The following is a 26278-nucleotide window of genomic DNA, read 5'->3' as shown; positions in this document are numbered from 1 at the left end:
AAAGGAAGTATCGTCCATAAGCACTTAGTGATAAAGTAACACAGGACCTGGCTTACCCCTCTTTTTGCCCCATCTCGTAGTGTGGCTAGTCTCCATGCTACAACCTGGATGGAACACACACAATGGGGAATGATCACACTCCTCCCGCCACGACCCACAGAGAAAGAGGAATCCGTGAAACGGTATACCATAGCCATATGGCTTTCAGAAAGCCCTTTGAAGTAACACATAGTGACTATGATTGCTAGTAGTTCCAGCAACCTTAAAGAAATCCATCTATTGATTGCTACTGGTTTGGTTGGCAGGGCTTCCAGTGGAGCTTGGCAGGATCACGAGCAAAAATAGTTCCAATGGTCCATTGGCTTCAGAGAAACAGCTTCATAAATTCTAAGAGCGAACACTAGTGTCTCTAGGCTTACTCAGGACCACACTGTGAGGACCAAGTGTATGACACACTTTTGTTTCTGTGAATGACAGACTAGGTGGTGAAGACCCAAAGAACTGGACCAAGTGAGACAGCATTGATGGTCCTAGAAATTCTCTCTCCCAGCTTGGGAGATGGTTTTTATACACAGAGGAATGCCTTTGATGGAGGGGTGGCTTTTGTCTTTTGGGAGTCCATTCCCCCCCAAGGAAGCAAAGGGTGGTGACTTGATTCACATCTCTTAGTAAGATGGGAACTCAGAGTGCCTCCCACGTTAGTCCTGTCCATTAGCAAAGCAGAGCAATCTCCCCCATACCACCAACATGGGATTATAACCACAGGCCTAGAGGCTACATTTCAGAATACATCACATAGGGGATTATAGCTAGAAGGGCCACATTGACTATATCTCGCAAAGGAAAACCGTAAGGAGATACTAGCACATCACACTTGTCAGGATGGCTAAAACAAATGTCAGAAAATATCAATTGTCAACGAGACTGTAGAGTCAAGAGAGCTCTCATATTACTATGCAGGTCTAAATTTGTACAAGCACGTTAGAAAATTGCAATGGCATAATATACTAAAGTTCAGTGCAGGAAGTCCACAGGATACTATCAAGATCCATCCCTAACTTTGTCTTTAAGATGCTGTTGTTAAGTGGAACCGGAGTTGTAATAGCAGTGTGGGAGAAAGATGAGGCTTTCTGCTCCCATAGAGTTAGTCTCAGAGACTCAAGAAGGGGCAGTTCTACCCCCTCCTATGGAGTCACAATGGCAGTGAACTTGAGTGTCGCTGTGAAATAAGCACTGAACTGTCTATCTCAAGGTTGACAGCTGGAAACCACCGGCCTCTGTGCGAGGAAGACAAAGTCACCTGCCCTGTTGAAGATTGAGTCTAGGTCACTATGAGTTGGAATCAACTTGATGGCAGTGAGTTTAGAATTTGTTAACTGCAAAAGGAGCTTTGGTGGCACAGGGGTTAAAGTTCTTGGCTGCGAACCTAAAGACTGGCGGTTCGAACTCACTAGCTGTTCCACAGAAGGCGTGGCTGTTTGCCTTTGGAAAGACCCACTATGGGGCAGTTCTACTCTGCTCTATGGATTACTATGAGGCAACCCTGACTCCATGGCAGTGGATTACACGGCATTAAATTAACTGAAGCCAAGCAGCTGGTTCTGGCTCACAACAACCCTATAGGGAAGTTTCCAAGGCTGCCCATCTTTATGGACTCTTTCTCCCATGGAGTAGCCAGTGGGCTCAAGCAGCAAAGGCTCCTCAAAGCTTCCACTCCACAGAAATGCATGCCCATCAGGAGACATGCATAAGGTTTACTTCATAGCTTTATTTATATTAGCCCCAAACTGGAAAGAACCCAAATGCTTAACAGGAGAATGGATGAATAAATGATGGTAAATTATACAGCAGTTGAAAAGAACTACTGGTGTACACAGCAACATGGGTGGATCTCACAGATAATATGTTGAGTGAAGATGACATACAGAAAATTGTACTTACTGTATTTGGCCATTTATATAAAACTCAAATACTAAAAAGGAATCTATTTTGTTAGAAGTCAGAGTCATGGTTCTCATTGGAAAGGAAGGAAGAGGCACCTGGTGGGAGCAGCCAGGGAAGAGGCTGCAGGAGAGCGGGGGGTTCTTGACATGTGTCATCTGAGTTGAGGCTCCACTTTGTGAAAAGTGATAGATGCAAACACTTCTAATTTTTAAATGCTTTGTTATATGTGCTATGCTGCAACTGAAAAGCTCAATTTAAAATAAACATGCTCGAACTTCGAGTATGCTGGAACTCACAGGTCAGTCGTATCTCAAAAGTTAACAAGTATTTGAAGCCTACAGCTGCGGGGACATTCAACAAGTATGTTTTGAGCATCAGGGGCACAGTGGCAAAAAAACAAACAAAACAAGCACAGCCATTGTTTCAAGGAACTTGCGTGACAGAGGAGACAAAACATTGGGAGTTGAGCATATCATAGAAAAACCAAACCAAACCCAGTGCTGTCGAGTCAATCCTGACTCAAAATGACAGAGTAGAAACACCCCTGTGGGTTTCTGAGAACACAAATGTTGATAGAAGTAGAAAGCCTCATCTTTCTCCCAAAGAGCATCTGGTAGTCTCAAATTGCTGACCTTGCAGTTAGCAGCCCTACATGTAAACCCACTACGCTGTAAGGGCTCCCTAAGCACAAGTAAGGTGGCAGAAGCAGTAGAGAAAAGATGAATAACAAAAAACAGTGCCAAGCAATAGGTTAGATATTACTTTCAAAGCTGTATACTACACTCATACCACACATCAAAAAAATTAACTGGATAAAGTTATTAAATAAAATAATAAAAGATTGAATATACTAATTTGCTTCTCCTGCTACCAAGTCAGTTTAAATTACAGGAAAAAATATAAATGTGAAAAAAGTTTTAAATCTTTAATGGCATTAGGAAATAAAAGAGAGTATACTTTGTTCTCGAAAAATTAAGAGGCATTCCTGAAAGGCAGAAAGTAAATGGGATTGGACTGGTGAGCCAAAACAGAGATCAAGGTACCTAGGATAGTCCCAGTGAGGATCCTACATGCAGGCGCCAAACTTAATGCACAAATACTGAGGGCAGAAGGAGTCTTGGGGTAACTGCTAGCATACTGATTGGGTAGTTGCAATCTGAGCAACCATTCTGGACACACCTGTACTCACTGTCCCAGCCCCAACCCTTGAGCCAAGAAATAGGCAACAGAAGTGCCTGCTCTCAAGTAGGAGCAAGGGATATGGGGCATTTGAACCTAAGCGGCAGGGCTGGGCCCTGGTGGCAGGCAGGCTCCACATCTAAATAACGAGACAGTATAAATACTGTCCTCCCATAATCAATGAAGAGAGAAATCACAACACAAGAGAGGTTAAAGAAAATCTCAAATGTACTATTTTTTAAAATGAGCATATTAAAGCATCAAGCAGTTTTTTAAAAAAGAATGAAAAAGAGTCAACAGTTCCATCAACAAAGGCATCTGATGAACTAGAATGGCTAGATGTAAATGCGTAAGTACACACTTTAAAGAGAGTGCATTTTAAAACAAAATTTGATAGGATCACTGGAATTAGAAATGACTCCGCATTGATGAATCTAAAGGCTTGTCAGAGACAGAGTTCACTGAAAGGAAAATGACTTTTGCAATGAAAGGTTTATTAGATAAGAATAATATGGAACTAGATGAAGTCTGAAGCAATGAACTGAAATAAAAAACTAAGGAATTCTTCTAGAATATAGTGCTAGTGGTCAGATGGAGAATGAGAGCTAAAGGTCAAGAAATAAGTAAAATACATCCATATTTAACAGCAGTAACCAAAGAAGAGATAATCCGTAAAAATTTGGGTGAGCAAAAATATCTATGGTGTATATTAACAATAAATAATTGGAAACAAAAATATATCATTTAAAATTGCTAGAAAAAACACAAAATCCCTGAAATACAAAGTTATTATTGTTGTTCCCATGGCATGACTGCAACAAAACATACATAGGATCTGTATATTGTAAATTATAAAATCATGAAGAAAGAAAACATGTTAAGTAGACATGAGAAGATATTTAAAACACCCAAATTGAACTTCCAGACATGAAAACTTCAATGCGCAATACAAAAAGTACACTGGATAGAACTCATGGGAAATTAAACTGCAGAAGAAAAACGAGCAAGCTTGAAGACAGACACATAAATGATACAATATAAATTACAGATAGAGAAAAGACAAGGTAGAGAGGAACAAAGGATGACTGCAATAGAAAAATAGTTTTAAAGCTTTGAAAGAAAGTCAACCTGCAATTTTTAAAAAACTATCACGATTTGGGTGAAAGTTTACACAACAAATAGATTTTCCATTCAACAATTCAGACACAGTGTGATTTGTGCGCTTGATTGCAGTCCTCACAATACAAAAGCACTCATCACTTACTGCCTTCTGAGCTCTACCCCGGGGCCACTGGTACCCTTTGATCACTTATGGCTGCTGGTTCTACTTCCCTGCTGTTTTTGTTCACCTTAGACTCTAAGGCTTAGAAGCCAATCATTTGCTAAAAGTTGAACCACAGGGATGAGTTTAGTTCCAGGCCTGAAGGCTATCTAAAAACTGTAGTATTGGAGGTTCCACCAGTTTGTACCACACAAGTAAACCTAGTATTTTTTTATGAGTTTTGAATTTTGTTCCACCTTTTTCTCCTACTCTATCTAGGATCTCCTACTCTGTTCACTTTCAGAGCTGTCAGCAATGATAGCTGGACACTACCTAGTTCTTCTGGGCTCAGGGCTGTGAAAGCTAGGGTTCAAATGAGCCCTAGCTCATTTAGAATAATTTTCTTCACTCTTCTTTGCTCTAAATAGGGAGAGACCAATGGCTGTTCACGAGCTTTTAAGACCCTAGTTGCAGGTCAGTCCCACATGACAATAATTGAGCCCACAATGTCAATAATTCGGATGTTAGAAATGATACTACAAACATAAAAGCAACTAATAAAAATGATACAATGAAGAACTATAACTAATAAGCCAACAAGAGATAATATAGAATCATAAAAATTCCTCAATATCTCCAAAGCAAAGGAGAAAAAGAAAAAGCAGATGAGACAAATAGAGAAACTAATAGCAAGATGGAAATTTTATACCCAGTCACATTAATAATCTTATTAAATCCAAGGGGACTGAATATACCAACTAAAAGTCAGGGATTACCCCTTTGAATTTTTTTTACAAGTTCAACTACATAGTACTAGAAAGGAACCTAGGTGGCAAAGTGATTACACCTTGGGCTGCTACCTGCAAGGTCAGCAGTTCATCACCACCAGCTGTTCTGTGGTGGAAGGACAGGGTTTTCTATTCTCGTCCAGAGTTCCGTCTCAGAAACTCACATGGGCAATGCTACTCTGTCCTGTCAGGTCATTATAACTAAATGCTGACTTGATGGCTAGACGAATCACACTTCAAAGAGAAGGACACAAAGAGGTTACAAATAAAAAAGATAATCTTATTAATAATAATCCAAAGATAGTTGGTGTTAGCTCTATTAATATATGTTCTTTAGCGGCAAGGATGGAGACTTTGTCTTACATACTTTGGATATGTCAGGAGAAACCCGTCTGTGGAGAGAATATCATGCTTGGTAAAGTGGAGGGGGCAATGACAGAGATGGACGGACACAGTGGCTGCAACAATGGGCTCAGGCATAGGAACAAATGTGAAGATGGCGCAGGACAGGGCAGTGTTTCAATCTCTTGTGCATGGGGTCTTGTGTATGGGTTGGAACCGACTCAACGTCAACTAATAACAACAATACTTATAGTAGAAGAAATATATAGGTCTCAAGTCAAATACCACAACTTCCATCTAAATGAAAAGAAACTAGAGAATGAAGGGAAAAATGAGGCTCAAAGTAAGCAGTAACACCAATCAGAGCAGTAATTAATGGAACAATAAAGAAAATCAGTCAATCCAAAGTTGATTTTTCCTTGAAAATATCAGTAAAATTGCTAAACCTCTAGCCAGACTTATTGGGGGGGGGGGGAAATCACCAATATAGGCGTGAAAAAGAAGATACAAATTGCCAATATAGTAATTAGAGAAATGACATTATTATAGACTCTATAGACAATAAAAGGACAAGGGAACATTATGAACAACTCTATGCCCACCCCCTGAAAATCAACAACTTAGATGAAATAGATAAATTAATTGAAAAACTCAAATTGCCAAAACTCATTCAAGAAAAAAAAAAAAGATAACCTGAATAGTCCTTTACCTATAAAAGCTTCCAGCAAAAAAGCCTTTAGGACCAAAGGGCTTCACCAGATATGCAAGAAAGAAATGATATCAATTCTACAAAATTAAAGAGGAGGTAATACTGTGCAGCCCATTTGCTGAAGGCAACATTTCTCTAATTTCGGCCAAAGACTTTACAAGAAAACTATAAACTATATTAAATAATTCTAGATAAAATTTTAGCAAATTAAATCTAACAGTGTATATAATGGATAATATTTCATGACCAATGGGGTTTATACCAGAAATAGAAGGTTTATTTTACATTGAAACAAGTTAGTGAAATGCCTCAACATTAGCAGACTGAAAAATAAAAATATATATAATCATCTCCATAGATAAAGAATGAGCATTTGATAAAATCCAACAAGTACTGTGATGACTCCTCTCAATAGCTTACTGGAGGTACCGATGAGTGGAAAGAAAGCAATCACAAAACAAGAAAAACAAAAGACATCAGATTACAATAGAAGTAAGACTGTCTTACACAGATGACAGGATCACCTATGTAGAAAGTCTTTTCAAAGCTACTAAAATTAACAGGTGAATTTAGTAAAGTTGCAGGATAAAAATTCAATATACAAACAGATGTCTTTTGTTAACTTTGGCTTCTGAAAGAATTCAGGCCAAGAAAAGGATATGTACTCTGGTTCCATACATATAATATTCTGAAAATGCAAGCTAATCAATTGTAACAGTAAATCAGTATTAGCTGGGGCCAGGATGGGGAGAGGTGAGAATCAAAAAGGCGCACAAGGAAATCTTGAGGGATGATTGTGGTTTCACATGACAAAAAATTATCAAATTATGTCCTTTAAACACGAATAGGTCATGATATGTCAATTAAGCCTTAAAAAGCTATTAAAATAAAAGGAACCCAAAATACTTGAAGATATGCTGAATCTAGGATTGGGTACAGGAATGTAGGAGATAAAACCTGAGACATCACCTTGTGCTAAAAAAATCAGGTGGCACTCAAAGAAGTATTGAACATGTCAAAAGAACATGGGAGGGACTTTCGCTGGCTGAATCTAAAATAATGTGGGCTTCCAAGTACTCGAATGATAATAATGATATTGTTAGGCAGATAGGCAGGGATGGGATGTCCATTGACATTCCCAAGAGAGTCAAGCAGGAGAACAAAGGGTGGCGCACTGCACATGCTCAAAGGCCTAGGTCCTCCCCCCCCCCCAGGTGGGCATGGGTGGGCGTAAAACCTGGAAAGGCCCACCTGGGCCAGGTGAATTCAATCCAGCCAATGGGGTCGATCTGGGAGTCATCCACCAAGCCTCCCCCTGGAATCCTTGAAAAGGCAGGCGCGAGGGGGAGGGAGGAGGAACTGGGGAGAGAACTTGAGAAAGACCTTGAAAGGTCTTTGGAGGAGAACTTGGGAGAGAGATCTTTGCGTGACGCTGCATGGTCGGGAGGAATCCTATGGGTGCCACGTGAAACCTGAAGCTTCTTCTAACTCTCATTAAATTCATTTGGATCACGAGCCAGGTTTTGGCATGAATTCTTTCTCGTCTGCGGAGCCAAGGACCGAGGTGTAACTCTATCCCCAGAGAGATCTTACAATATCATTGGAACGATAATAATGGAGCAGAATTCAGATGTCCATACAGATTGAAATGAATGAGCAAATAACCAAAGGAGGAAAAAAGACAAAGTCCTCAGAGGGAAGTGTCAACTAATTAAATGGAGAACATTGCCATATGACAATCATCTTAGTAATAAATGGTCAAAAGAATAATCAGTGAACACCAAAACTCCCCAAAAGATTATTAACTGTAAAGGGAAAAACAAGTCACTATCGTGGAAAAGCCTCAACGATAAGACCTTATACACTTGATCAAAGTTGAAACCACCAGTAATGGGACAAATTGTTATCATGCATACCCTGATGCAAATCACTGGGGAAAATGCATTACTTCTTACCCAAAGTGAATAATTTGCACCATCATTATAAAATATTAACAAATCCAAAATGAAGGACATTTATCCAAAATAAATAGCCTGTAGTGGTCAAGAATGTTAAAAATCACAAAAGATAAAAAAAAATCCCAAAAGATATGCCCACTGAAGTAGCATTATGTGTGCAATACAGAGAAAAGAGGAAATGTGGCCAAATATTAACATTGGGGAATATGTGTTAGGGTAGACAGAAATCCTTTGTACTATCTATGAAATGTTTCTATAAATCTGAAATGATCATGAAACAGAAAGTTAAAGAGGAATAACTAAATGAACAAAAACAAAAGAATAGTTTCTAAAGCAGAAATGCAAAACAAACAAAACAGGTAACAGAAAACTCAATGCAACAAGTGACAGGAAGGAGAAACAGAACGAAACCAAAGGCCGCTATGCGGATAAAGGAACCTCTGAGAAGACAGGTGGCTCTGGGTGTTTAAAACTGCAACTGGAGATCGGATTAGTGTATTTACAAAAGATCTACCTGAAACGAAATAACCAAGGAAAACTGAAAATAAAGGAACGGAAGATGTTCTAACAAGCAAATGCTCAAACTGAGAAGTAAAACACACAGCAGGCAGTGGCAGATTGCTGGCTGTCTATGCCAAATATTCATTCTCACCTTCCTCCTATGTATTAGAATACCAATTTTTAGCCAAGGCAGGACCGTCTGAAGGAAACCACTACATTCACCAGCCACCCTTGTAGCTTACACATGACTTGGCTAAATTCTGCCAAAAAGATGGAAATAGAATTGCTTTCTGGGACTTCTGGGAATGTCACTTATAGGAAATTAACTCTTCTGGGACAGGTCCCTTTTACCCTCCTACCTTTACTCTTCCTTCTAGCCCTCAATGGAGATATGCTGGGCGGAGCTCCAGAAGTCCCGTGCTCCAGGAGGGGACCTTAGGATGGAGACCATATGCCAAGATGGTGAAGCAGAGAGATGGGAGCCCGCTCTCTAATGACAACATAGAGTCCTGGAATATCTAGCTCCATAATTATTTACCAAAGAAAGTAAGTATCTTTCTTCTTTAAAGTGATTTTATTTCTTTTTTATCATTTTATTAGGGGCTCATACAAATCTTATCACAATCCATACATACATCAATTGTGTAAAGCACATTTGTACATTCATTGCTCTCATCATTCTCAAACATTTGCTCTCCACTGAAGCCCCTGGCATCAGGTCATTTTTCCCCCTCCCTCCCCCTCCCCCCTCCCTCATGAACCCTTGATAATTTCTAAATTATTATTTTGTCATATCTTGTGATTTTATTTCTTAAAGTATTTTTCTAAAGGAAAGAACTAGGATACAAAATACATTTATAGAGGTATAAATACAGGCACATACATATATAAATATGCTTATATATAATGATAGGGATATAGGACTATGAATATATATTTCTATGTTAAGTATTAATAAGGTATCAGATGATTGGGCCTCTGCTTAAGCACTTCCTCAATGCAAGAACACTTTATTCTAATAACCTGGCATTCCTTGATGCTCACCTTCCCAACAAGATTGCTGAAGACAAAATGGATACATAAGCAAATGTGAAGAAAGCTGATGGTGCTCAGCTCTTACAAGATAATAGTGTCTGAGATCTTAAAGACTTGAAGTTACTATAGTGTCTGGGTTCTTAAAGGCTTGAAGTTAAACAAGCGACCGTCTACTAGGGAAGCAACAAAGTCTCCTCAAAGAAGCACATCAATCCATGTGATCACGAGGTGTCAACAGGATCAGGTATCAGAAGACCCAAAACAAAAAAATCATATTGATGTAAACATGGGGGGGGGGCTGGAATGGAGACCCAAAGCCCATCTGTAGACAATGAGACATCCCTCACAGAAGGATCACAAGGAAGGAAGAGTCACCCAGGATGCAGTACAGCGCCGATGAAACACACAACATTCCTCTAGTTCGTTAAGAATTCCTCCCCCCACTATGATGACCCAGTTCTACCTTACAAATCTGGCTAGACCAGAGCATGTACACTGGTACAGATAAGAACTGGAAACACACAGAATCCAGGACAGATAAACCCCTCAGGAACAGCAAAGGGAGTAGTGATACCATGAAGGTAGGGGGAGAAAGTGTGAACCGATCACAATGATTGACGTAAAACCCCCATCTGGGGAGACAAACAATAGAAGCATGGGTGAAGGGAGACAGCGGACGGTGTAAGATATGAAAATAATAATAATTTATCAAGGGTTCATGGGGGGGTGGGAGGGGGACAAAAGAGGAGCTGTTACCAAGCTGATACAAGTAGAAGGAAAATGTTTTGAAAATGATGATCGCAACTTATGTACAAATGTGCTTGATACAAATTGATGTATGGATTGTTATAAGAGCTGTGAGAACCCCCAATAAAGTGATTTTAAAAAATAAAGTGTTTTTCTAACTATGCAGATGGCAGATGAATTTAATCATGATAGACAGGAACAATTAATATTCTTTTATTCAAATCATAGAGACATGGAAATTATTTCATATTGAGTGAAGAAAGACAGCAGGAAAAATTCATAGCTACGAACCATCATGTACTGAAAACATAGCTTCAACATACATAAAGCAAACCCTGACTAAATTACAAGTAGATAAACTTACAGTTATGATAAAAAATTTATACATACCTATCTCAGGTATGTATAAACAAAAACATAAGCAATGAGAAAGATATAAGGACCTGAATAATATGACTTAACATGCTTATTTTTATAGGGATATACCGTAAGTAACTCTGTACTCCAGAAACAATACACATAATTTTTAATTAATGTAAAAAAGTCACAGAAATTGATCATGTTCTGTCAAGGGCCAGATAGACAATAAGTATTTTAAGCTTTGTGGGCCAATGGGTCTTTGCCACAACTATTTAACTTTGAGGCTTTAGCTGGCAAGTAATCACAGATAGTATATAGTTTTTAAACTCCTGTTATAGGTAACAGAGAGATATTTTTAAATATCCAGATAACTTTTATCACACAGGCCACAGTCAGCTATCATAATGTGGTTTTATATTAGCATAAAAACAATAACGCCCCAACTTAACGCACACAGACATTTTAATACAGCAATGTAATAGGAGGAGATGGGTAAGCAAAATAAAAATGAATAATTTAAATTGTTGTAAGTGCCATAAAAAAACTGAAGCAATTCAAAAATTAATTACATACCTCTTCAAGAAAAATAAGACGTTCATGAAATGTACAAATTTCTCGGTAATTATGCATAACCATAATTGACTTAAGAAGGTGAAGAAAACCAAATTTTTAAGGAAGCGATCATTCTACTTTGATACAACTTTCCCCAGGGCATACAACAGGCACAATAATAGAATATATAAAAATAAATGGGTAAGAGGGGAAACTGCATCTTCAAAAGAATATTTACAAAAACAAAACAAATAACCTAGAGCAGAAATCATGAATTTGGAAATAAGAATAGGATGTCCTCTCCCATTCCAGAAGTCAGAGTAACTTCAAGAAAAAGAAATAAATGGGATACAGATTAGAAAGGAAGAAAAAAATTGTGATTTTTCATAAATGGCCTGATTCTGTACATAGAAAAAAAGCCACACAATTAGAATTAACTAGATTTAGCAAGGTTATTGAGCACAAGTTCTACATATATGTCAGCAACAAATAGAAAACGAACTCTAATATGTGATACCACTTATATAGTAGCTATACAATGTTTTTTAAGCAAACATCAAAAATCCAGGAACAAGGGGACTTCTGGGAAGATGGCAACAGAGTAAAATATACCAGAGGGACTCTGCAGAATTCAGCCCAGGAGAGTTGCTTAGAGGGAAATTCAACACTGCTGGAATGCATGTGGAGCATCATCAAGATAATAGGCACAGACCCATGGGGTTTGGAGGGTCTGGGGGCTTTTTGCTTTCCTCAGTGGAGGCTGGCTGGTGCTTGACCTTGGCCCTGCCACTGTCTCTGCCGGAGCCGGGAATATTTGGAGCCCATAAAGGGGCTTAATGTTAACACAGCCACAGTTTGCCGCTGCCTGCCTCAGGGCAGGGATCGGGGTTCAGCTACATTGTTACTTTTGTTTCCTCTCTTCTCTATATCCCCACAGTCTTGGAGGGCTGCACAGGGGCTTTTTCCAACACAGCTACAGCTTGCCACTGCAGCCTCAGCCAGGGACGAAACACTTGCAGCTCCACGGAAAGGGATCAGGACTCAGCTACATTGTTACTTTTGTTTCCCTCTCTTCTCTATATCCCCCCCCCTGCGCGCCCCCTCACCCCCCCACCCCCCACCCCCCGCACATTTTAGCGGGCTTACAATTTAAATATTTTTTCTCTTCAAAGAAATGGAAAAACTGAACACCAACTTCACATGGAGAGGGAAGAATCCCAGAATTAGCAGAGTACTCCTCAAGAAGGACACAGTGGGAGGGGCTTGCTTTACCTGACTTTAGCACATATTTTATAGCCACAGCTGTCAAAACCACATGGCATTGGTACAATGACAGATACTCAGACCAATGGAAAAGAACTGAAAACCCAGAAATAAAATCATCAGCATACAGAAAACTGATCTTTGATAAGGGCCCAAAAATATCCAAATGGGAAGCAGATGCCCTCTTTAACAAGTGGTGCTGGAAAAATGGATATCTACCTGCAGAAAAATGAAGCAAGACCCTTATCTAACTCCATGCACAAGAATAAACTCAAGGTGGATCACAGACCTTGAAGTTAAACCCCAAACTATTAGGGTCATCAATGAGGGAATTGGGACCAACTTGAGAACTTTGGCACAGGGAATACATAGGCTATCAGAAATAGTGAAGTACACAAACACAAAGGAGGCACAAATTGACAAATGGGATATACTGAAGATAAAAACACCTGTGTATATTGAAAGAATTCACCAAGAGAGTAATAAGAGAGTCCATAGACTGGGAAAACATCTTTAGCAATGGCACATCAGACAAAGGCCTTATGACTAAATCTACAATACTCTGCTAGCTTCCAAAAAAGAAAAAAAATAATTGCCCACTGAGGAGGCGGTCAAAGGACCTGAACAGAAGTTTCACAGGGGCAGAAACCTGAATGGCCAACAAACATATGAGGAAATGTTCTCGATCTTTAGCTGCAAGAGAAATGCAAATTAAAACAACCGTGAGGAACCACCTAACACCCTCAAAGGTAGCCCAATTCAAAAAATCAGAAAGCAACAAGTGTTGGAGGAGCTGTGGGTAGACAGGAACCCTCATCCACTGCTGGTGGACCTGTAAGTATGTACGACCACTATGGAAATCAATCTGGCAATATTTAAAACAGATGGAAATCAAGTTACCATATGACCCAGCAATCCCCCTACTGGACAAATACCCAGAAGAGGCAAGAAACAAACCAAGACCAGACATCTGTGCTCCTATGTTCACTGCGGCACAGTGCACAATTGCAAGGAGTTGTAAACAACCCAAAATTCCATCAACTGATGAGTGGATTAAACAGCTATGGTACATACACACAATGGAGTACTATGCATCGCTAAAAAGCAGTGATGAATATATGAAGTACATCGCTGCATGGAAAGAACTGGAGAAAATCATGCTAAGCGAAGTAAGTCAAACACAAAAGGACAAGTACAACATGAGCCCACTGAGGTAAGTGTTAAAAAAAAGTACAAAAAAGGCATAGGGAAAAAGCTGCCGTATACAAACATGCCTGGGATGAGGACCAGGTAATATGGACCAGATGAAATACAGGGATATATATGGTAGACAACTAAAAAGGAGGTGGGGAAAGAAAAACAAGATAATAATAAAAAAGAAAAGGGTAGCAGGAGCATAGGGCACTAACCCACCCAAGGGAAGGTTATTGTTTGTGTCTCCACAGGGAAAGAGGGACCAGACTTGAACCCAGTGCTCCAAGATGTGAATGCAATATGCTTTCGTGGAGTAGGGAACCAGTGGAGAGGTCTGGGGGGCCGGCCCCAATCCCAACTACTACGTGGACACCTACCCCTCCCCACAGAAGAATTTATTTCAAAACACGCCATTGAATCTGCAGCACCGGGAGAGGGACATATCTTACACACGGGAGCAGATGAAGGGGTAGGAGAAGAGAGTGGAGCACGTCCTGGCCCACCAGGCCGTGAGAACAATGTTCCCAATTAGAGCAGCCAGTCCACAGAGAGGACCACTTGGCCGGCCCCACTATGAAACAAGACGTCCTTCACTAACCCATAGCCCTACAGGGTACAACACCAGAGACACAGTGTGGGAATTGCGCCCAATCTGATCCTGCCACACCGAAGCAAAACATTAAGTGGGTGCAACAGACAGAAAGGGAATGGAGTGGCAAGGTCCCCAGGGAATGCCTAAGGTGGACTTTGGGGCCAGGGCGTGGTGCCCCAACAGACTGGACTGAAAAACTCTCCTAAAGGCCAACAAACAATCCTTGAACTAACTACAAGCTTTTCTTTCGTGTTGTGTTTTGTATTTTTGTCACTGGTTTGTTGTTTTATTGAATATTGTTGCTTGGTTTTGCTGTCTTGTTTTTGTGCATGTTATTATCTCCGCAGGTGTGTTCTAGATAAGATAGGCTGGATGAACCATCTGGAGGAGAAAACAATGGGACCAACAGTTCCGGGGGGACATGGGACAGGGGGAGGTTGGGGGAAAGGTAGTGAGTGGTGTCAACAAACCCAGGGACAAGGGAACAACAAGTGATCCAAATCGGTGGTGAGGAGGGTAAGGGAGAACAGTGTGATCAAGGGTAATGTAACCAAGAGGAATTGCTGATACCCAGGTGAGGTCTAACCATGAGAGTGGGAGAGGAAAGTCAAAGAAAATAGAGGAAAGAGCTGGGAGGCAAATGGCATTTATAGAGGTCCAGATAAAGGCATGTACATATGCAAATATATTTATATGAGGCTGGGGAAATAGGTCTATGTGCATATATTTATAAGTTTAGTATTAAGGTAGCAGAAGGACATTGGCTTCCACTCAAGTACTCCTTCAATGCAAGAATACTTTTTTCTATTAAATTGTCATTCTATGATGCTCACCTTCCCAACACCATTGCTGAAGACAAAGTCGGTAAATAAGCAAATGTGCTGAAGAAGCTGATGGTGCCCTGCTATCACAAGATATAGCGTCTGGGGTCTTAAAGGCTTGAAGGTAAACAAGGAGCCATCTAGCTGAGAAGCAACAAAGTCCACATGGAAGAAGCACACCAGCCTGTGTGATCACAAGGTGCCGAAGGGATCAGTTATCAGCCATCAAAGAGCAAAAAATCTTATCATCGTGTGCTCACCTCCATGATATGATCGCTGAAGGCAAATGGGTGCATAAGCAAATGTGGCGAAGAAAGCTGATGGTGCCCAGCTATCAAAAGATATAGCGTCTGGGATCCTAAAGGCTTGAAAAGTTAAATAAGCGGCCATCTAGCTCAGAAGCAACAAAGCCCACATGGAAGCAGCACACCAGCCTGTGCAATCACAAGGTGTCGAACGGATCAGGCATCAGGCATCATCAGAACAAAAAAATCTTATCATAGTGAATGAGGGGGTGAGTGCGGAGTGGAGGGCCAAAGCCCATTTGTAGGTCACTGGACAACCCCATACAGAAGGGTCTTGGGGAGGAGACGAGCCAGTCAAGGTGCGATGTAGCAAATATGAAACATACAACTTTCCTCTACTTCCTAAATGCTTCCTCCCCGCCCACTATCATGATCCCAATTCTACCTTGCAAGTCTGGCTACACCAGAGGATGTACACTGATACAGAAAGGAACTGGAAACACTGGGAATCCAGGGCGGATGAGCCCTTCAGGACCAGTGGTGTAAGTGGCAATACTGGGATTGTAGAGGGAGGGTGGGTTGGAAAGGGGGAGGCGATTACAAGGATCTATATGTGACCTCCTCCCTGGGCGACGGACAACAGAAAAGTGTGTACAGGGAGACTTCGGACAGGGCAAGACATGACAAAAAAGTAATTTATAAATTATCAAAGGGTTCATCAGAGAGGAAGGAGCAGGGCGGGGTGGGAGGGGAAAAATGAGGAGCTGATGCCAGGGGCTTAGGTGGAGAGCAAATGTTTTGAGAATGATGAGGGCATTGAATGTACCAATGTGCTTTACACAACTGATGTATGTATGGATTGTAATAAGAGATGTATGAGCCTATAAAATGATTTTAAAAAAAGATACAGAAGTTGAAAAAATAATCCAGGAACAAATCTAACAAAAGATGTGCAGAACTGAAACTTAAATAAATGAGAGAAATGTAAAGATCTAGAAAAATAGAGGTCTATAACAAGTTCATAGGAGAAAACGCTCAACATAATAAAAATGCCAAGTATATAAAATTTTAGTTATCGATCAAATGCAATATTACCATATATACTCAAGTATAAGCCGACCCGAATATCAGCCAAGGCACCTAAATTGTAACACAAAAACTGCATAAATATTGCGCTGAAAAACTCGCCATATACACGAATATCTATGGTAATGAAAATGCTAGCTGATCTATTTTTTTTAGTTGAATTCTCAAGTTTATATTGAAATACAGAGGGCCAAGAACAGCTAAAGCAATCGTAAAGAATTTAAGGGGTGGAAAACTCCATTAGCACACGTCAAGAAACGATTATAAAGCTAGGATAATCAAGACAGGGTGGCACTGGCACAAAGATAGAAAAGCAATGGACTACAGATCTCAGAAACAGATTAATACATGCCTGAACTCCTGATCTGTGATCAAGGAATGATCTTTGCAGTAAATAGTTGACTCACTGGATAGCCACATGAAAAGAAAATTAATCTCGAACCGTGGTTCATAACATACACAAAACACAATCCCAGGTGTATTATAATTGTAGCAAAAGTTCCAGGGAAAATTAGAACATCTTAATGACTATGGTGGTAGGGGAAAATGTACATAATGACCTACATTAAAATTAAGAATTTCTGTTACCAAGACAGTAGTTAGACCCCTTTGCTGCTGGCTGAGCAAATCAGTGACCAGAAACTGGCTGAGTCGGGGGGACAGCAGGTGATGCCGTGAGCAGCCCCGCCCTTTCCTTTTTCCAGAGTGGGAGGTCAGTGGGCACCGCTGTCGCTAAGTCCCCAGGCTGGGGACTGAGTGTAGCGCAAGGTCACTTGTGCCAATGCTGTTTGTGAAAATGTGGTCTTCCCAAAAGACTAGTGGATTCGTTTGGGTTTTTTGCTTAAGTTCTAAGCCAAATCCTAGAGTTAGCTGATACTATTTAATAATCTGGAGGATGAAATAATGGTGTATCAATAAATGGAGGGTCCTCCTTATGACATATGCTAGATTATGAAAAATGTAAAATATTCAACTTTATCTCCCCTCCTTTTTGGACTTTGTATTTTACTGCATGTCTCCTTCATTTTTAATCAATAAAGAGTAGATTGTCCGTAGTGGTGTAAAAAAAAAAAGACGCTAGTTAGAGGGTAAAAAAGCAGGTCAAAGAGTATAAGAAGCTAAATAATTACAACAAATTAGAAAATGCAGACAACCCAATATAAAAATGCGCAAGGGGATTCAATAGGCACTTCTCAAATACTATTACACATTCATCATAATAGCTAAAATGTAAAAAGATAGACAAATACCATGTGTTGGCTGGAATGTGAAGTAGGTTATGCTGTTAAGATTATAAATCAGTACAATTTCAGAAAACTGCTAGTGTTATGTATTTAATAAAACTGAACACATACATATAGATTTCACTTTCAGGTATGCACTCAACAAAATATCCATCCAATAAATGCACATACGTTCACTAAAAGACATCTACTACAAGGATATCAATTGCAGCACAATTTATAAGAACCAAAATTAGAAGTGTCTAGCAATAGGAGGATGGACAAATTGTGGTATATTCATGCAATGGAATATTATATGGCGATATTGTTGTTTGGCGACTTTGAGTCAGCTCTGACTCCGAGTGAGCCAGGACACAACAGAATGAAACAATACCCACTTCTGCACCAGTCTCACATTGTTGCTATGCTTGAGATCATTGTTGCGGCCACTGTGTTGTGGTCATGTCATTGAGGGTCTGCCTCTTTGTTGCCCCTCTACTTTACCAAAAACGATTTCTTTCTCCACGGACTGGTCCCTCCTGATAACATGGCCAAAGCACCTATGTCTAAGGAGCATTCTGTCTGTACCCGCTTCCAAGGTACATATCTCCACTCTTCTGACAGTCTGTGGTATATTCAATATCCTTCTCTAATACCAGAAGTCAAACGCATCAATTCTTGTTTGACATAAAAGTGTGACTCTCTGGACTGAACAAATTGTAAACGATTTCTGAAAACATTTTTAGTACCTGGACATATTGCTCTTATCTGGTAGCATTTTGTTTAGGTGGAATACGTTGAAACTTTCATGTAAATACTGTCAATACCACTCTTAGGTATAAACGAGAAATGCTTAATACAAAAGAAAAACTAGTGTGTATGATCCCATTTATGTGAAATATATAGATAGGGAAATGCATGGAAACCACAGTTTATTACTGGTTACCAGGAGGGGGACAGACCACTGATTGCTCATCGGCAAGTATGTGCTGTGGGATGACATCAAGAATATCATTCATCCATGAAGAAATCAAAAGATCATTTAAAGACAGGAAAGAAAGAAAAAACCAAGGTGGATAGCACAAGAAACTCTGAAACTTGCTCTTGATTGTAGAGTAGCTAAAGCAAATGGCAGAAATGATGAAATAAAAGTGATGAACAGAACATTTAGAGGGGCAGTTTGAGAAGACAAAGGAGAATATTATAATGAACTATGCAAAGATCCAGAGTTAGAAAGCCAACAAGGAAGAACATGCTCAGAATTGAAGAAAATTTCAAGCCTCGAGTTAAAATACTGAAGGATTCCAGGATGTAGAAATCATCAAAAGATGAAGGAATGCAGAGTCAGAGAACTTGTTGATGTGCAACCATTTCAGGAAGTAGCATATGGTCAAGAACCAATGGTCCTGAAGGAAGAGATCCAAGCTGCACTGAAGACAATAGTGTAAAACAAGGCCCCAGGAATTAATAGATTATCATCTAAAGTTTCCACAAGCTGATGAAGCACTGGGCGTCCTCACTTGTCAATGTCAAGAAATTTGGAAAGCAGCTACATAGTCAATTGGCTGAAAGAGATCCATATTTGTGCTCATTCCAAAGAAAGCTGACCCAAAAGAATGAGAAAAACTATTGAGCAATATTATCATATGGAAGTAAACAGCAGTATATCGACAGGGAGCTTCCAAAAATTCAAGCCTGATTCAGAAGAATGTGTGGCATAAGGGATCTTGTTGTTGAAAGCAGGGAATACCTTGCTTTATCGTCTACGAAAAAGCATTTGACTCTATGGATCATATTAAGAATGGAAATTTCAACCTGTACATAGATCAAGAGGCATTTGCTCGAATAGAAGAACTACATGATTAAAAATCAGGAAAGGTATGTCAGGGTTGCATTCTCTATGCTTGTTCAATCTGCATGCAGAGCAAATCGTCAGAGAAGCTGATTTATATGAAGAATGTGGCATCATGGTTGGAGGAAGGCTTATTAATAACCTGCAATGTGCAGGTGACACAACCTCGCTTGTTGAAAGTGAGGAGGACTTGAAGCACTTGCTGATGAAGATCAAGGGGTGCAGCCTTGATTACAAGGATTTTACAAGGATTACAACTCAACGTAAAGAAGACCAAATCCTCACAATGGAACCAAAAGGTAACATGATAAATGGAGAAAAGACTGAAGTTAATGTCTTCAGGGATCAATCCTGGTCATAGCATATATCAGGATTTCATTTCTCTTTGTGGCTGAATAATATTCCATTGTAAGAATAGACCACATTTTGTTTATTCTTTTAATATCTGCAGTCAAATGCCCTCCCCTTCCATCCTGAGCTTCATAGATTATGTCTTGTCGCTCCTTACTATTTCAAATGTCCTATTAGTTTATTCATCTTATTTTTCCAAACTATTTTCTCTATTGTTTATCGGTGGCTAATTTAATTCATTGCTACTATTATATGCATTTCTGTCCTTTTGTGTAAGAAAAGCTCATTTTGCTCTTATTTTTCTAATATCTTAAGGCGAAAGCTTAGGTTCTTGACTAAGATATTCATTTTTTAATATAAGCATTCATTGCTACACATTTCTGGAACTTTAAGTACTGCTGTAGCTGCATTGCACAAAACTTTGATATATTGTATTCTCATTTTCATTCAGTTCCAAATCATTGAAAAATTTCAAGATTTTATTGTTCAACCTTTAAAAAATTTTTCCAGTATAATTGCATGATAGTCTGACAACCTACTTTGTAAAATTACCGCATATACTCAAGTATAAGCCAACCCGAATATCAGCAGAGGCACCTAATCTTACCACAAAAAACTGCATTAAAAACGTGCTGAAAAAACTCAGCACACACTTGAATACATATGGTTAATGGTTCCCTTTAATTCTGGGGTTGTACAATCCAGGAGCTAGTCTCCCTTGGTGAATAGTCTATGTGCACTTAAACAGGAATGTGTACCATGTGGCTCGTCACTTGCTAACCCGTCCTCCACCCTTGTAGATATTGCCTATTTCTATGACTGTGTTTAAGTCTTTTCTTTTAATTGGGGGCGGGGTTGAGACCAAATCTTTTTTATTATTATAAAATACTTTTATTGGGCGCTCTTACATCTCTTATCACAATCTATACATTCATGCAGTGTGTCAAGCATATTTGCACATATGCTACCATCATCATTTATAAAGTATTCTCTTCCCAATTGAGCTCCTGATATCAGCTACCCATTTCTTCCCCCTCCCTCCCCGCCTACCCTCTCTTAAAACCCTTGATAAGTAGAGATTATTATTTTCATATCTTACATCATCCTCCGTCGCCCCTCACCCACTTTTTCCTTGTTCGTCTCCCTGAAAAGGAGTTATAAGTTGATCCTTATGATCGATTTCCCCTTTCTCCCCCCACCCTCCCCTAATCTTCCTGGTATCTCTACTCTCATTGTTGGCCCTGGTGGGGTTTATCTATCCTGGATTCCCTGTGTTGTGGGCTCTTATCTGTAGCAGTGTGCATAAACCATGAGATAATTTGCATGTCTCAAAAATGAGTTATAACTTTCAGTAACATCAAAGTCATCTTTGTGTTTTGGAGAATAATGTAAATGATCTTTTATCTCACATTCTCTCAACTGTAAATCTCTTCAAAATTTCTTTTAAAAAGTGGGTCAAGGGGCGATGCTGGGAGAGTGGAGGGTGAGTGGGTTGGAAAGGGGGAACTGATTACAAGGATCCACATGTGACCTCCTCCCTGGGAGAGGGACGGCAGAGAAGGGGGAGAAGGGAGACTCCGGATAGGGCAAGATATGACAAAATAACAATGTAGAAATTACCAAGGGCACGAGGGAGGGGGGGAGCGGGGAGGGAGGGGAAAAAAAAAGAGGACCTGATGCAAAGGGCTTAAGTGGAGAGCAAATGCTTTGAGAATGACTGGGGCAGGGAATGTATGGATGTGCTTTATACAATTGATGTATGTATATGTATGGACTGTGATAAGAGTTGTATGAGCCCCTAATAAAATGTTTGTTTTTTTTAAAAAAAGTGGGTCAACTGTAGCTAATTTTTACTCTGGGTTATGGAAAACTCTAATAATTGAAAACAAAACAAATCTTATATTCAACACACAACAGAAGAAGTTAGTTCTCAGGGACACGCATGAATTTACTGCAATTTTTTTTATCTACAGCATGGGCCAGTGGAGAGCAAATGCTTTGAAAATGATGAGGGCAAAGAATGTACAGATGTGCTTTACACAATTGATGTATGTATGGATTGTGATAACATTTGTATGAGTCCCTGATAAAAATGTTTAAAAAACATGGGCCATTAGTGTGGGATTGAATCCCTTCTTAAATACCTGCAAAAAAACAAAAAGAGAGCACGAGAGAGTGCTTAAGTCTCCAACGATAACTGCAGATTGATCCACATCTGCTTTTCTATTCTTCAGACTGTCAACTGACCAATCCTCGAGCTTACTGATTATTTCTTCTAACTACTGAAACCTATTGCTGAATGCCTCTATTAAAGTTTTCATTCCCATTATTGTATTTTTTCTCTTTGGTTTTATCTTTAAATTTCTGTGTCTTTAATGGCATTTTTCATGTGGTGGGCATTGTTTTCCTGGCTGGAGTTCTTTGTTCACAGTTTCCTTTAGCTTTTTAAGGATAGTTACAGTAGTTGGTTTAAAATATTTATCGTACAAGTCTGATGTGTACACTTTTTCATAGACAGCTACTATTCATTTCTTTTTTTCTTATTTATGGGTCATACTTTCCTGTGATTTCAGGTTAAAAGCTGGCCATTTTGGACATTATAAAGTGGCAAATCTGTACATCTGAGTCTTTTACCTTTCTAGGGTTTCTGGTTGTAATATTTCAAAAATTTATTTTGTTGTTTGTGAGAATATCCATAGAAAACATACACCCCTTCAAGTTTTTACACATGAAATTCAGTGACATTGATTATATTCTTCAAGCTGTCTGAACATTCTGTTATTTTCTGAACTGTTCATCCCCTATGAAACTCAGTGTGCCCTAAGGTTCCAATCCAATCTTCTGACTCACTGTTGTCAATTTGATCCCATATAGAAAGATCTTGAAAAAAGAGGAAATCACTCAAGGTAGATAGATTGTATTGCACTTTTAACAGTTAAACTATTGTTTAGTTTTACGGAGATTTCAATATTTTAACAATAGTTAAGAAAAACTAGTGTTGGGTTTAAGGTTTAAATATTATCTCAGGACAATAATTTTAGGAGTTCATCCAGGCCCCATGACTTAAGAAAAGATTGATGTTGTCTTATAGATGAGCATGGGGTAAGAGACCTGGAAGAATGAATGAACTATCCTTCCAAAGACTGAGTTAAACTTTAAAGAGACTGTTGAAATTTATGAATTAGACTAAGCTATCAATAAGAATGATATCCCAGGAACCAGGTAGATTATGGAATGCTTTATCTAGCAAGATAATTATTAATAGGAACATTTTCGGATAAACAGATTTAAAGTTTAGTTCCAGTGCATATCTTTCTTCGGAAGTTAAATGATGGCATTTTGCCAGCAAAAACAGGTGATATGGACTCTAGGAAACGGCAAATTTTTGTTTTCTGTAGAAAAGCATTTATTCCATTAGAAGCACTTACAGTTAGTCACGGAAAGCAACAGGCCTGCTTGTGAAACAGGTCACCCAAAAGGGAGCTGGTATCCAACTAGTGGTCAAAGACTAGCGTTCTATTAAAAAAACCAACTCATCCAAAATTAATTTATTTTTAAAAACAAGTATCAGCTATCAATGCACTCTTCTCAACCTAACTGGACAGTCTGCCTGTGGTATAACTGGCAGGTAAAAACATCTTACAACTTGGTGGTCCCAAGTTACAAAAAATCCAACAACAAAATGAAAACAACCATTTCACAGAAAGGAAAGAAAGAATATGCAATCCATTTAAGAAATACACTAATGAGCAAAAATACATGGGAAACGAGGAACATGAATAGTTTTGACTTGACTGAAGGAATGGAGAGACTGGGCTACTGGGAAGAGGTGCATGACGGCAAGTTAGGCGTGAAGATTATGGAGTAGGACTCTCTAGCACTGGAATCTCCCCGGCTTCCTGAATGAACATGACACCTTGCAGTATTATAGTTCCTGGCTCAGACACCTACCTCATTTGGCTCTATCCCTTCCCCACTCCAGCCAAACTTGGGAGCATAGCATAAAAAGAAAAATGACCACGTGTATATATATATTCCCCCTTTCGGTGGCTACTTCAGACCTGGGTTTGTTTTTACAAAATTCCTGAAGAACATTTATTAGAAGTCTGTAGTTTTGCTAAATCAAGTCTCCCAGTTAACATTGAGAAAACCCCCAGTTTGGACTAAGAGCATTGCTGATGGCACCTAAAGAGGGGTAGGGAAACAGCAAATTTCATAAAGGAAAGTTGACCATAGGCCTAGAGATTGGGGGAAGACGGTAGCGGGTTCCAGAGAGTAATCTGAGGAAAAACAAGGATCCAAAGATTTTAAATATTATTTCTAAGAATTTGGAATTTTGGGAAATGTTCCAAAATTTAAAGGGAACAATATTTGTAACCCATGAAAAAGCCCCAAAAAATCTGTAAAAGAAAGGAAAAGAAATCATAGTAGACTACCTCACAACGTTGTATCTGTTCACTCAATACTATTTCTATAACAAGGAGCCCTGGTGGTGCCATCATTAAGCTCTTGGCTGCACACCCAAAGGTCAAGGGTTGGAACCACCCATAGCGATGAGAGACTAGGAAACCGTATAGGTGGTGCCACTCTGTCATAGGGTCACTATGAGGTGCAAGCAGCTTGACAGCATCTAAGGACAACAAGGTAAAATAGTTTCTATTTTTAGAATTATCTAATGTACAAAGCACAGGAAACACATTTGTGGTTACAATCTAAGCTTTAGAGAGTGGCAATCATGACAAAAGAAAAGTTTATGGTAAAATATAAATAACAATGGGGACTCAAAAGATACTGTCTGTTGACTATGGCTGTGGTTGCTTGTTCTCAGGTACTGATGAGATGGCTTAGATTTGGTGATCCTTTAGGCAACAAAACGAAACCAACTTCTTCACTCAGAAATGGATCACACATGCAATCAAGATGCACTGATGATGATTGCAATGAGGAAGTTGGAAACCAAGAGGAAGAAATAGCTGGAAAACATGGCCTCACCAAGGAAACAAAGCTGGAGGTCACGTGACAGAATTTTGCAAGACCAATGACTTCTTCATTGCAAATACCTGTTGTTGATAGAATAAATAAAGGATACATTTTATTGAAGGGTAAAAAAGTAACCAATAGAAGAAAAATTGTAATTTTATTAGGGGAACGGGAAATGATTTAAATCCTAATTTGTGAGAGCAAGGTAAGATGGTAATAATGAGAAGAATAGATAAGATCTAAAAATGATAAATTAAGTAGTGTCATAGGTATGCTAAGTAGAGTTATAAAAATGAGAGAGGTGTTTCCTTTTGGAGAATAAGACTATTTATTGTAAGCCTTTCAGTACCACTTGCTATTTTTATGATAAAAATGTTAAAGATCAATGTTTCCTAATTAGGTGACATTTGTGCATGGTTTCACATTTCAAAGCTACAAAAAGGATACATTGCCAAGTGCCATCCCCTCCACTCTCCTACATAGTTCCTCTCTGAAGAAGCGAACAAGGATTTTCTTTGTCCTTCTGGGCATGTCAAAGCCAGTAAGTGGGTGTGTGCATGCATATATTTCTCTGCACATCTTTTCACACAGTAGTAACAAACTGTACCTAGTGTGCCTGTACCTTGTCTGCTGGCAAACGGGGCTACACATTGAGCTGCTACACAGCAAGGTCAGCAGTTTGAAATTAGCAGGGGTTCCACGGGAGATACACAAGGCTTTCTAGTGTCATACAGATTTACTGCTTTGGAAACACCCCCAGGGCAGTGCTGTTCAGTCCTGGAGGGTCGGTGTGAGTCAGAGTGGATTCATTGGCACTGAGATATTGAATCAGAGATAGATTTTACTCACAGGTTATATTTTATATGTGCATAATATTGCATTCTAATATGGATACATCACAATTTATTTATTCAATTCTGTACTGACAGCTAAGGTTTTCTTCTTTAAATTTTTGCTGTTTCAAAGCACGCTACAAAAGAAATTGATTTAAGTATTGTATTATAAGAAGAGAATTTAAGACACTTGTTGCTTTTGCCTTCCAAGTAGACAGTGATTTCAGTCTCTGTATCCTTGATGTCTACCATGGTCAATATAGATTTGCTAATGTAGACTAAATAGAATTAAGTTAAACAAAAGCCTGACCTACATTTAATATGAAATATTTAATTCTGAAATTTAGTCTTTGCAAAAATGAGGATCTATACAAATCAGGAATAGTCTGCATGCATGCACAGTCTTTGTTTTTCAGATAAAAGAAAAGGAAATGAGGTTCCTAGGTTGTAGGAAACACTGTA

At 39.3% G+C, this 26278-nt stretch overlaps 1 protein-coding gene across 2 annotated transcripts in view; it reads right to left on the bottom strand.

The window, feature by feature from the left end:
• The window catches only part of BRCC3 (BRCA1/BRCA2-containing complex subunit 3), a 41281-nt gene that overhangs the window by 7406 nt on the left and 7597 nt on the right, over positions 1-26278 (bottom strand). The gene's annotated exons all lie outside the window — the stretch shown is intronic.

Source organism: Tenrec ecaudatus, chromosome X (genome assembly GCF_050624435.1).
Source record: "Tenrec ecaudatus isolate mTenEca1 chromosome X, mTenEca1.hap1, whole genome shotgun sequence".
NCBI lineage: Eukaryota > Metazoa > Chordata > Mammalia > Afrosoricida > Tenrecidae > Tenrec > Tenrec ecaudatus.
This window is presented reverse-complemented; position numbering and strand designations above follow the sequence as displayed.